This window comes from Vulpes vulpes, chromosome 14 (assembly GCF_048418805.1).
Source record: "Vulpes vulpes isolate BD-2025 chromosome 14, VulVul3, whole genome shotgun sequence".
Taxonomy (NCBI): Eukaryota; Metazoa; Chordata; class Mammalia; order Carnivora; family Canidae; genus Vulpes; species Vulpes vulpes.
The window spans coordinates 68,585,312-68,597,976 of NC_132793.1; the positions used below are offsets into that span (position 1 = coordinate 68,585,312).

Sequence of the window (12,665 nt, forward strand, 5' to 3'; positions counted from 1 at the left end):
CCCAAAGAGTTATATTCTAAAACTGGAAACCCCAGGTGGTCCCACCTCGATTCTGAATGGCAAGCGAGGAATCTTGCTGCTATTCTCACATATTGCCGAGCAGAGCTGGAAAAGGCCACATGCTTGGTCATTTTTTCTAGCCAGCTCTTGCCTTGCTGCTCAGGATCCATGTAGGACAAGATTCGAATTGAGTGGCTGAACAATGACAGCAGGGCTTCAGAAAAATCAGGATGGATTCTTTTATATTTAACATTCTCCTTCTCACAGCTAGGTTTCTGAATTGACACTGAAGCAGGGGTAGGGGAGTCTATAAGATAAATAGAACCCCAAAGCTTATTATAATCAAATTTCATTCAAAAGGAATGTCATTTCTTATTTTTTAAAATCCCCTTACTTTTACATCTGTATTTTCACTTTATTCATGTTATTACAAATGTTACTAATATGAATTTGGTAAACTGATGAAATAATAGATTCAAAGTCCTATGGAAAATGTAGGTTTTGTTCTGCTTGTATAGGCAACTTGCAGTCATCCCAAAATGTCAAAGTCTTAGGGAACTCAAGGTCTTTACAGCCTTTAAAAGTAATATCCTTTTAGGGACATAGACATATTTACTGAAATATATAACACAGAAAATAAAGTTCTTTGCCTTGCTTTATACTCTGGAGTGTGATAAATTTTGTGGGCTGTAGACTAAGCCAGTTCCCTTGTTTCTCAGAGGATTTAGTTCAGTACCAGAATGTCATTGTGATTTTAGTATTCGATATTTTGGCCTTTGGAATGACCATTTGTTTTGTAGAGTACGTGATGTAAACTCCTATGAAATGTTATTAATACCTTTTAAACACTTCCTATAATTATTTCAATAACTCTAAGGAAAATTCCTGTTCTAAAAGATCACCTTTCTGGTGAGGGACAATTTATAACTGATGTGTAACTCAACAGGAAGTCAAGAGAGCAATCACCAAGAGGAATGAGATAGTCAGTTTCTCCAGACCAACACATAAAAGCATTTCTTGGGAACTAAACTCAGCAGTAGAAGAACACAGGATTAGTCACACTAAATTGGATGCATCAGTCCCACCATTCTTTCTCCTGAGGGGAAATGCCTAGTGTTTTGTAAGAAAATAGGAAGGCCTCAGGATATATCTCAGGATATATTCCACCAGTTGTTTCCTTAAAGGGAAAAGATTATTTGAAAAAGTTTTGGGTGGGAACATGGAGAGGCAAATGGGAAAAAAATGTACTAAGTCATCAAGTCCCTATAATTGATTAATTTCTAGTTTTTATGGCTATGAATATTGGAACAAGGAATGGTCAAATCCTCGGTTGTTTTTAGATACAGAAATTATCATTCTCTTTTCCATAATTTCAGGAAATATTTCAATAGGAAATGCCTCTCCATTTTCATCAGTTATTAAAATGTAATGGGACTTGCTATTCAGTGGGCACAAAGTTTGTTACTCAAGATTATATAAGTTCTAGAGATCTGCTGTACAACATTGCGCCTATAGTTAACAATGCTATATTGTACACTTAAAATTTTAGAGGGTAGATATCATATTAAATGTTCTTATCACACTTAGGAAGGAAAGATGGATGGATGGGAGGAAGGAAGGTAGAAAGGAAGGAAGGAAAGAAGGAAAGAGAGAAGGAAGGGAAAGAGAGAAGGGAGGGAAGAAGGCAGGAAGGATAGAAAGAAGGAAGGGACAGAGGAAAGGAAATCAATAACAACAACAACAAAAGAAGTAATGTTCTAGAAAATGAAGCTCCCACTTATTTTTAGAGGCAATGCTAGCTTGGCAGATGGGGTGTAGAGTTGGGTTGGAGCCACTTTGATTCCATCTTCTTTCCAGTTCAGAGGTTTCACTATGTTTATTGGTAATCCATGTTGGCCCTGGGAAGGACTTCACAAAAGCTTCCGCAGGAGAGATGGGACCCTCCCCAGACCTTTATATATAATTCAAAAAAACTTTTTTTTTCATAAGGACAGTACTTAAGAGATGTGGAAGTGAAAATAGTTTCCTTCTAGATGTTTTCCAGCTTGCAAAATTCTAGATACATTCATCAAAGAGGAATTGGCCTCTTTTTAATCTCATTGCGTACCCCATGCTTTTTGAGACCTGTGACACCTTTGTGCCCACTGGGAAAGCCAATGGGCCTTATGCACAGCAGCTTCTATTGCATTTTCCTTTGATCTTCTTCTAGATCCCAAAGTCATTTTGAAAAAATCAAAGCTGGCACATGCTTTGCAAAAATTTCTATGTTTCTCTTTTTGTGGTTACTCAGTTTAGTTTCTAAAGCAAACACATTCCTTAACTGAATTTTAATTTTTCTGGCCATTTCTGTTTTTATTTTATACTACACAAATTCGTACAAAACTTGGCAATGCAATATTCCTTTAATAAAATGGGCTCCACAAAAATGTTTGCCGTAAATCACTGCCTTCTTAATGCCACTAAGTGGAAAGGATTTTATAAGCCTCTCTGGTTTTAGATGAATCGAACAAGAGATTTGGGGTTTATTATTGTCTAAAAACCTTGAACATCTGTCCCCTTTATTCTCAAGTCATTTTCTCTACTCTACTATTAAATACTCTACCATCTTCCCTTCCCTTTGCCCAAGTGCACTAGGTGAAGTTAAATATGTTCGCTGCCTGACCTCAGTTCTTTGGAATGATGTTGCTGTATCAGTTCTTACTGCATGCCAAATACTTTCACTCTTCAAAATAGCTTGGGATATTAGAAATTTGCCCTTCATGAACTCTCTAGTGATTTTGATTTTTAAAGCCACGAATCCATATTTTTTCTTCAACACCAAATATGTAAAATATTTAGGAATAGCTTTGTTTTGTTTTAACCATATTTTTTTTGCACTCTCTACTTCATATCTCTGGAGACAGATTTAAGTGGGAAGCAGAATTGAAGGAGTAAACCGTCCTCACCAAAGACAAGAAAGTCAGATATTAATTCACAGTACAGTTTTAAAGATGACAATAGTGCCTTGAATTTTTAGCCAGGAGTCACCAGAGAATTGTGCAACTGTAACAACTGAAGGCCCTGAGGAAAGAATCTAATGTGTGATCTAAAAGGAAGACAGGGAAATGCACTGAAGTCAAAAGCTCAAGTTGGAGAATCTTGGAACCAAGAGAAGTTGCAGGGACCTTTCAGAATCTCCTGTGAAACTCAAATTTTCACAGATGAAAAGGATTTCCAGGAAATTCTCACAGAATCTCTTTTTCATGAATTGATCATTTATTCATTAAAATGTAATTAATTTTAGACCAAGAGTAATCCCAAAGATTCTTTAGGAACATCTTGAGAAATTCAGATATGCTCGGGAAATTATAAACTCCACTTGTACATAAATCACTATCACCAATTTCTCCCTAGTTTCCCCAATGAGAATCAAGGGCTAATTCTTTCACGGTGTTTTCAGGAACAGGAGCACTAAGTAACCAGAAATATAGGAGGAACTGACTGTCCCAGTGTCTGCAGTGCCATCACTAGAGATTTATTTCTCTGAAACATGAGACCTTTTTTTGTTTTCAAATCCTGGAATACTAGAGATGAAAGGAATCTTAGAAATTAGATCAATTCCACTGTTTTATAGATGAATAAACTGAAGTATAGAATAACCAATGTGCTCAAAGTTACGATCAGTGTATTATTATCTGGGACTAGAAATGAGTTCTTTTTTTTTTAAGTCATTACAATTAGTTACTACGAAATCTAACCCAAAGAAGACTTGCCAAAAGAATCCTGAGTATCTTAGCCTAGGTTCCCTAAAATATAGAGCCTGAATAAAGGATTTCTTACATTTGTCTGGGAATATGATGCCAGAGAACTGAGGTATGGAGTACAGGGAGAGAAACAAAGAAGGAGAAAAAGTCAATTTGAGGAAGATCAGGGACTGATGTTTAACCCCTTATGAAATACACACATGGACAAAAGAAGAAAGCCTTTAACCATTGCCTTCTACTGGCCAATGGTGGTTTCACGAGCATGAAATATCTTGGAGTTCCGTATTGTGCATACAGGAGGATGGAACCCACAGAAGCCCCGATATAGGAAGTGAGAAGGACAGTGTTTGGGCCTTCTGTGAGATGCTGTCTCAATGTACCATCAGAGAGTTGATAGAAGCCTGCATCAAACCAGTGGCCACAGTATGGCCACAGAGAATTCTAAAGGACAACATAAGAGGTGTCTTCCGAATTTTCAAGAAGAATTAAAAATAGCTGTGAGAAGGGCAGGAAAACTGCTTGGTCTTCCCCTCACTGCCCCTCCCAATGTCTTGTGGAATCAGCATCTCTAATGTTCCCCAACTCTTTATGTCTCTAGTCTCTATGCATCAGTGTCATTCTTCTTTGTTTTGGCTTTCTTTGTTATAAAATAATTATGACCATCAACACTTCCCAAATTTAATATCTTACATCTTTAATTCAGGAGAAAACTCTGCCTCCCTGTGTCCCAAGTTGAAACACCTCAAGGATGAGATATTGGCCTAACCAAGGACAAATACCAACTCTTGAATTAGAAGACAGGATCATAGAGGACATGGGAAATATGGGTGGAGTAGGGGGGAAGTCACTTGCCACAAGAAAATAATGTGGTCTGTGAGAGGTGGCTGAAACAGTGGGTTTCCACTAAATCAGTCCAGCATATTTCATTTTATGGGTTTCTATTAAATGAAGCCATACTTAAAAGAGTAATGCTGGATTAACATTTTAATACACATTCTTCAAGCTTGGATAAACTCTGAGACAGTGGAAATGGGGCCTAGAATAGGCACCTAGAAAGGGAGAGATGATGTCACAATAGGAGGTAAGACCATTTTTCCTGTTTTATAATTAATCCTAGGGTTATTCGTGGAAGTTGTATTCAATTTAATACAATATTAGATATGGATATGTATTTTAAACCATTGGTTAATTCCTTTATAAAAATAAGAATTACTGAAGATTCTTTCTTTCAGTGCATTTTTACGTATTGGGGTTATGTTCCTCTTAAAGTGGAACTCACCTGGAGATGACAAGAGGGAATTAAATGTGACAAAAATGTTGGTTTACATCTTCTCATCGGAAAATGAAAAGTCAAAGGGAGATTTCAGCACTTGATGTATATATATTACTTGCTATCCTCAAATAATAGTTAATATCTTTTGAGTACTTATCATGTATTAGGCCATGTGCTCCATGTTTTACATGTGTTTATTTACTCAATCCTCAGAACTTCCCTTTGAGATAGATGCTATTCCCCTCTAATTTTTCCCAGTTGGAGGAATAGAAACACAGAGAAATGATATGCTCTAGTTTTAATAGCTAGTAAGTGGTAGACTTGGGATTCAAACCAGACAGTCTGGTCCTCTAGTCTATTTCCTTAGCCCATTTGCCATGTTGCCTTTCTGAGAACTTTAAAGAGACTGCACTGAACCACTAAACTAAATGGAAAAATGCCCCTCAGATGGGTTTTTAACTGCAGACTTCTTTTTTTTTTTTTCATTATCTTGATTTCTTGCCTTTACAATGATATTTACATAAAATTGACATCTGTTGGGAATGTCATGGTGATACATGCCCTTTCCAAATTCTTTGAGATACATTGTGGTATTATCATTTGCCATATTTTTCACAAAGAAGAATACCATAAAATAAACTTTTAACAGAGTAAACCAAAAAATAAAATTAATGACAATAATCAGCAAAGTACATGGGAAAATATTAAATATTTTCTGCCTCAACATAGATAGAAATGAGAACCTTAACTATGCTAATACTCATAATATACTCCTCATACTTTGTTAGATATTAAATATTGATCCTTTTGAGATTATTCAAGTCCTGCTCGTTAAATTGAGAACTACAATTCATGAGATGTCCCAAGGGGAGCAGCATAAATTTAAACACTGGTTCATCAGAAAAAAACTATTATGGGCCTCATTAATTTTTATTTTTTAAAAATTTTATTTATTTATTTATTTATTTATTTATTTATTTATTTATTTATTCATGAGAGACACAGAGAGAGAGAGAGAGGCAGAGACACAGCAGAAGGAGAAGCAGGCTCCATGCAGGGAGCCTGACATGGGACTCGATCACAGATCTTTGTGATCCGGCCCCAGGCTGAAGGCGGTGCTAAACCGCTGAGCCACGAGGGCTGCCCCTTTACTTTTATTAATCACAAAAATATATAATGTATTTATGTATATATGTATGTGTGTGTGTGTGTGTGTGTGTATGTTTAGTGGAATAATTTCCCCTTCCAAGTTTCCCTTCCCACCCTTGCCTCCTGGAAACACTGGGCTCCAGGAGGAGAAGTTTTTCCATGTGTCATCACCAGCCCATATTTACTGAGCACCCTTTGTTTAAGCAGTGGCAGTGCTAGCAGCTGGAGCTACATCAGATTTTATGCCCTAGTGCCTGTTTTACAAGCTAAATGTGGAGACAAGGTACATGCAAACATATAAAAACCTGTAATGATAAATGAATTCTAAATGATGGATGCTAATTAAAAGAGCTATGAAAAGTCAGGCAAGGATGAATTGCTAAGGACTGGAGTTTTTAGGTATTGGGGTGGGGTGTTATCAGTAGAGATGGCGAAGGTGGGATCTAAATCTCTAATTGTTAGGGTCTTCCTAACTATATGAATGCTTTCCCTAGGAGAATGTTGCCTGAATTTTAAACATTCTTTTGAATCCAATGTTTTGGGGAGATTTTTGAAGTTGAAATTGTTAAATTATTATAGTTTTGTGCCAAATTTGGAATTATCAGAGTTGAAATGAAAGTATTTAATTTTAAAGGAAGATTTTATTTTTGGTAGTTAAGTGGGAGCAACTTATTACAGGTTGTTCTTTGCAACATACCACAAGTGGAACAAAGAGAGAAAGCTAATGAAGCAAAAATATCCTTTGTTAACAAGTGAGTGCTATAAGAGCTGAGTGGCAAACCATAGTCTACTTTTCATGGTTGGGAGGAAAGATTGAAAATTAATGGAAAAATTGGAATATGTAGCTTGCTTTAGAAAATGAGTGGTCAAACAGTGCTAGTTTGACCGGGATGTACTAGATGTATCATATGTTTTCTGCTGTACCCACAACTGATCATATCACCTTGACTCTTACTTTTCTTCTAGCTTGGGTGAAAGTTGAAGAAGGAGGTTAGAGCAAGGATCTGATTGGCAAAGAGCTGCTCAGATGCAATAAGGGAATTTTCTCTTTTATAATTGTAAAAAATGATCTAAAAATAAGATTCATCGTGTGCCTGGTTAATGTTACTATCATTTTACCTCAGAAAACTACACATATTAGTTAGGGTAAATGCTATGTTCCTATCCAACAATCTTAAATAAATAGAAGTTTATTAATTTCTAATGTAACAGGCCAGTTTAAAACCATGGGTTAGCTGAGCTCCACAAACTTTTATGGACTTTGATTCCTTTCATCTTGGTCTCCACCATCATTTACAAAGTTGAAATTTGGGTTGCTGGCTCATAAACAGTTCTGCTTGTGGAAATGAAAACCAAAGTCCTGGAGAAGCAGCTTGTCTTCAAGTCAGAGACAATTTAGAACTTATATGCATCATTTCCACTCACATCCCATTGGCACCAATCTAGTAAAGGCCATCCCATTGGCACCAATCTAGTAAAGGCCAGTAAATAGCCAAAAGAAATAGTTTCTAGCTGGAAGCTTGAATAAGTGATTTAAGATAGTGCTTGATACGTAAAAAATGATTTCTAAGTTGGCTGTTGTTATTCTTATTACCAATATTATTAAATCAATTCCTATTTCCTGGAGACTTGTTGAAACATCTGGGCAGTTGAATCAAGAGCCCAATTTGTGTCTTTTCCTGATTTAGGAAGGTCCAAGGTATTGTCCAAGACCTTTCTAGTACCCCAAATCCAATGTGTCATAAGTCCTATCTCTTTATCTTTGAATAATATTCAAAATCCAAACTGGATTTTAATTACTTCTCCACCACCACCATCGTGGTCCAAGGTACCATCATTTCTCATCCGGGTTATTGCCTTTGCCTCCAAACTAGTCTCACTGTTTCCAAGGTTTTATATCCTGTATATACAAATGCAAAAGAGGAAAAATTCAGTTATATTTAAAAACAATATTAACTCTGTTAATATCTTGGATTACCTTGGGAGAGATTTCTCATCTTAATGACAGAGACTATGTCTATCTTGTTCATTGCTGGATGTTCCAGTTAATAAAGACTCAATGAATAAATGAATAAAGAGATACAAGCTTATTTAAAATATTCCCTTTCTAGCTCAAAGTACCTCCAGAAATACCTCACAGATGCCAATAAACTCTGATGGTACAAAAGAGGTATAGGGCTCCATAGCGCCATGGCTCCTTTTGGCTATCTATCTATCCATCTATCCATCTATTCTTCCATACTCCCATCAACCCAACAAATCCTCATTGAGTAGTGACCATGAATCAAGCATTGTTCTAGGCACTGGAGAAATAGCTATGAATAAAAAGATAAAACTATTTTTTTGCCCTAATGTAGATTCTTTTCTAGGGAGGGGAAAAACCTAATAAGCAATTATGGAGAAGGAAAATATGTTGATGATTGTAAGTGCTATGGAAAAAAGCAGGAAAAGGAAATAGGGAATGCCAGGGGCAGTCTGTTAGTTTAGAGTGGTCAGGCAAGGCCTCACTGAGATATTTAAGCAGAGATCTGAGGGAGGAAAAGGAGTAGCCATTCAGATATCTGGTGGAAGGCCATCCCAGGCAAAAGGAACAGTCAGCACAAAGTTCCTGAGGTGGCACCATGCTTTCTGGTTATGTATCAAGAGGCCAGTAAGACTGAAAAACAGTAAGCAGGGGGCAGAACAATAAGAGATAAAGTCAGAGAAGTAGCAAGAAGCCAGCTCATTTAGAACCTTATAAGCACTTTGATGGAGGCTTTTCTCTGAATAAGGTCCATGATCCAATTGCTCCATTGAGAACAGACCACATGACTGAGAGCAGGAAGACTGGTTAGGAGGCAATGGCCGTAATCCAGGTGAGAGATGATGGTGCCTTGGACCAAGACAACAGTGGTATAGATGTACTTAGATTCTGGTGAGTGGGTTTTGAATGTTATTTGAAGATAAAGACACAGAATTTTCTGAGGGATTGGATTTGGGGTGTAAGAAAGAGGAATAAAGGATGACTACAATGTAGATTCTGAGCTGAAAAGAAAGGACAGATGGGGAAGACAGGGAGGAGCAGGAGTGAAAAGGGGGGTTCAGAGGTCCAGTCTTAGACAATAATGTGGAGGGTTCAGGTAGCCAATTGGATATACAATCTGAGTTCAGGGAAGATATCTAGGCTGCAGATACAATTTTGTGCATCACTGGTATATCAAGTGTATTAAATCTGTGAGTCTAAATAAGATGGTCCAGTACACATAGAAAAATAAAAAATATATCTTTTTGAATACTATAGAAGTAATGACTATCTCAAACTATCAGACCAGAGAAAATACTGACTTCAATTTTCAGAAGTACTTAATAAAATTTGGATTAATTTCAACCAATGACTAATGTTTACGCTAGATCCTGAGGATTCAATATGAACAAGATACGTCCCAGTACTTTGGGAACTTACAGTCCAATGACAAGACAAAGGTAGTAAGTTGTTCTTTAATTCATTAACTATATTCTAAAACTTAGGTCACGAACTGTGGCTGAGGGGGATTTGGGGAGAAATCTTCATTCATCATGTTTTGTAAGGTATCACCACTAAAATCAACCTAAAATGATAGCAGAAAGGGCATTGACTAGAAATGTTAAGCATATATAACAGGGATAATATTGTTTTAAAATATCACTGCACTTTTCCTCTTTTGCATTTTCATGTACAAGATTTTCCTTCTATTCATCCAGAAACATTGATTTTTATCTGGAAATATTAGGCATGAAATAGGCAGAATGTGAAAAGAAAGAGCCAACATTCGGCCTTTTCTCTACCAAAGTAGAACTTTTGAGCACCTACTTACAAAACAATCTTAAAGGCCAAAAATGCCTTGTCAGGGGCAGGGTGAATTTTCTAAATTTGCTGAGCTCCCAGTTTTACCATGTGCCATGAATATGATATAAGGGAAGATACTGCTATATTGTGAAAATCCAACTCACAGGAGTTGGAAAGACTACAAGAGAGAGAAATTAAAGCATGCAGCAGGACACATACATCCAGGCTTTCCACTGCACACCAAGTTTGGGGAGTAGCATTGAGTGAAGGGTGGGGCAGTAGGACTATCCAGAGAGAAATAAAGAAATCTTAATATATCTTTGCTAGTGGCTATTTTCTTAGAAATGGCCAAAGGGAGGGTACAAAGCTTTAGGAGAAGCCAAATATTTATTCAGAACCATTTTCAACCATAGGCATGGTAGAAAGCAGATTTATTTAAGTGGACATTAGATATAGTCCAGGTTTTTCATAGCTGCACATAGCATGTAGATAATTCAGAAGTATCCATTGGCCTTGGTAAGGAGAGACGTGAGACTTGGAAGAAATGGTAATAAAGTATAGAATATTGGAGACCAGAAGCAAATAGATAGAGCCATGGATATCATCCATGGGAACATGATGTTTCATGTACCTCAGAAGATATCACAAAGGCCCCTATAGACTCAACTGGATTACCCTGGATGAGCTACCCCTTACCTGAATCCTTTCAAGATCCAGAGTACAGCACAAGGGAGTATAAATGAAGATTCAGTACTTTTCCCCTCTTCCTTAACCCCCACAAAGGAACATAATTTACCTCTTATATACCCTAGTGCTACCCTAAGATAATTCAGGCATAAAAGACCTCTCTGAAAGACTGAGCATGTTTCCCCAGAGTTCCCCAGAGTTGGAAAGACTACAAGAAGTATGTTTCCCCAGATAGACCACTTTGAAATGAAAGATAAACTGGAAGATAGTAAGAGAGATCATTTCTCATGTATATAACTTACAGGGTGGGTGTTCAAAAGTAAGATTAACTCCATTATGGAAAATGGCTACACATTTCAAAAATATATTAGTCATTTGGTTAATGAGCATATTTTAAACATATAAAATGAAAAGCTTAATTTTTCTTGCACATTTGAATGATATAGTGACCTATCAAGTAAGAACCACTAGTCAGGAAGGAGAATCAGAACATAGAAGAGGAGGATAGGGTAGCCCGTGCCGAGTAAGAAGAAAGGAAAGGCTCCTTCCTACTTGGAATGAGGGCTGACCACAGAGAATGATGGCCCAGGCTGGTGACTATGTTACTGGTCAAAACTACACCCAATTGTATATATTGGTAAATAAAAATGTGCGCAATATGTTAAATGGAAAAAGCAAGGTACAAAACCATATATATGGTATGACTTCATTTATGTAGAAGGAAGTATTTAAACCAAATACATAAATACATACATAATATGCTTTAAAAAAAACCACACCTAATTGAGTTACTAATGAAATCCACAAACTTCAAAAATTCAATATAAGCAACAATGTCACATATTTCTGTCTTCTTACAGATTCCATGCATGAGGACCACCTCTGTCGCTCACAGTGGCCAACTAATCCAGTTGGAGATGATGCAGGCTTTGCATGGTCAACAGTAAGTCAGCCCCAAACCATCAAGTGGTTGTCTGCCTTTCTGCTTCTCTTCCTAGCTCCCTTCTTTTTAATTTATTTTTTTTATTATTTTTATAAGATTTTATTTATTTATTCATGAGAGACACAAAGAGAGAGACAGGCAGAGACACAGGCAGAGCGAGAAGCAGGCTCCATGCAAGGAGCCTGACTGGGGACTCGATCCTGGGTCTCCAGGATCACGCCCTGGGCTGAAGGCAGCACTGAACCACTGAGCCAACCGGGCTGCCCTAATTTATTTCTTTTAATTTTAATTTTTAATTTATTATTGAAGTCTTATTAACATACGATGTTATATTAGTTATATATTGATTTGACAACTCCATATATTACTCACTACGCACCATGATAAATGTAGCCACCACCTGTCCATATATTATTGCAATATTACTGACTATATTCCCTACTTTTTGTCTCTGTGATTTATTTTATACCTGGAAGTTTTACCTTTTAATCTCTTTCACCTATTTTGTTCATCCCCCGACCTACCTCTCTGCTTACAGCCACTAGTTTGTTCTCTATATTTTTGAGTCAGCTTGCTTGGGGTTTTGTTTGTTTCTTTTAGACTCCACATAGAAGTAAAATCATATGGTATTTGTCTTTCTCTGTCTGACTGACTTCACTTAGCATTTTGCTCTCAAAGTCCATCTAAGTTGTCACAAATGCCAAGATTTCATTTTTTTTTTTTTTTGGCTGAATAGTATGTCACTCTCTCTATATATACCACATCTTTATCCATTCATCATCTCCCAGTGGACACTTAGGTTACTTCTATATCTTGGCTATTGTACACAATGCTGCAATAAACACAGAAGTGCACATATCATTTCGATTTAGTATTTTTTATTCCTTTGGGTAAATATCCAGTAGTGGAATTACTGGATCATATGGTATTTGTATTTTTAAACTTTTGAGACAACTCCATACTGTTTTCCACAATGATTGCACCAACTTACATTCCTGCCAAGAGTGCACAAGGGTTCCTTTTGTTCCTTATCCTTGCCAGCACTTGTTATTTCTGGTTGTTTTA

The 12,665-nt window shown here is 36.9% G+C and overlaps 1 long non-coding RNA gene across 1 annotated transcript in view; it reads left to right on the forward strand.

Annotated features, from left to right (window-relative positions):
• Positions 1-12,665, forward strand: part of LOC112915511 (uncharacterized) — a 280,787-nt gene that overhangs the window by 224,709 nt on the left and 43,413 nt on the right. The window contains exon 5 of the long non-coding RNA XR_011997039.1: positions 11,518-11,600. This is a non-coding gene — a long non-coding RNA (uncharacterized lncRNA). The remainder of the gene's footprint in view (positions 1-11,517; positions 11,601-12,665) is intronic.